The sequence below is a fragment of the Pistacia vera genome, unplaced genomic scaffold, assembly GCF_008641045.1.
Source record: "Pistacia vera cultivar Batoury unplaced genomic scaffold, PisVer_v2 Contig584, whole genome shotgun sequence".
Lineage (NCBI taxonomy): Eukaryota > Viridiplantae > Streptophyta > Magnoliopsida > Sapindales > Anacardiaceae > Pistacia > Pistacia vera.
The window spans coordinates 324,664-325,723 of NW_022196428.1; the positions used below are offsets into that span (position 1 = coordinate 324,664).

The following is a 1,060-nucleotide window of genomic DNA, read 5'->3' on the forward strand; positions in this document are numbered from 1 at the left end:
ATATGTTTGTAAAGAATATATGTACATATTTAATAAAAAGAAAAATTTTGGGCCCAATTTCTTTATATTATTTTATATGTAATTCATTATGAATATTTGAGTAGTAGTGGCTATTACATTCCCAGCCAAATAATTGACTTGTTCTGGTGATGAAGATGCTGAAGAAAAAGTGCTTCCCACTTGGCATTCAATGCTCGCATGGTACCTGCACAAAAATCAGATGTTACTTAAGGTATTTGAATTGAATTTACTTGCATACCTTCTAATTGTTTCTGAAGTGCTATCAGTTGGGCTAAAATGGTTGTGTAAGCATCAACTTCATGAATACCCATAGACTTCTTTAGATGAATTCTTTCATTGGGTCTCTAATAGTTGTTACTAGCCAGGACTTCAAGTAACTCATATGCTTCTTCAAGTGTCTTGTTTTGCAATGCTCCTCCACTTGCTACATCTGCCATTGTTTGCACATTTGTTAACAACCCATTATAAAAAGTTTGGACTTGCATCCAAACAGGCAACCCATGGTGTGGACACTTTCTCAACAGTTCCTTATATCTCTCCCATGCTTCATAAAGTGATTCATTTTCTTCTTGGAGAAATGATGTGATATCATTTCTCATCTTTGCAGATTTCGCTGGAGGGAAGTATTTAGTTAGGAACTTTTGAACCAATTCATTCCAGGTTATGATTATTCCTGCTAGTAATGCCATTAACCATCCCTTTGCTTTATCCCTTAATGAAAAAGGAAATCATCTTAATCTGATTGCATCGTCTGACACTCCATTTGATTTGAAGGTATGGCAGATCTCTAAGAAGTTTGCATTGTGTGAATTTGGGTCTTCCTTCAGATCTCCCCTAAATTGTACCGACTGCTGTATCATTTGGATGATTGTCGGCTTTATTTCAAAATCGTTGGCCGGCATCGGTGGTCTAGTGATACTTGGACCACTACCATCAACAGAGGGAACTGAAAATTCCCTCAAAGTTTTGGTTTTAGCCATCTTAATCACTATCGTTTCTCGTTCTCTTCTCTCTCTATTCAGTCTTCTTGTAGTTCTTT

At 36.4% G+C, this 1,060-nt stretch overlaps 1 non-coding gene across 1 annotated transcript; it reads left to right on the top strand.

Annotated features, from left to right (window-relative positions):
* Positions 1–516: 516 nt before the first annotated feature.
* On the top strand, positions 517–623 carry LOC116109617. Its single transcript, XR_004124783.1, has one exon. It is a non-coding gene; the product is annotated as a small nucleolar RNA R71 (small nucleolar RNA).
* Positions 624–1,060: the final 437 nt, after the last annotated feature.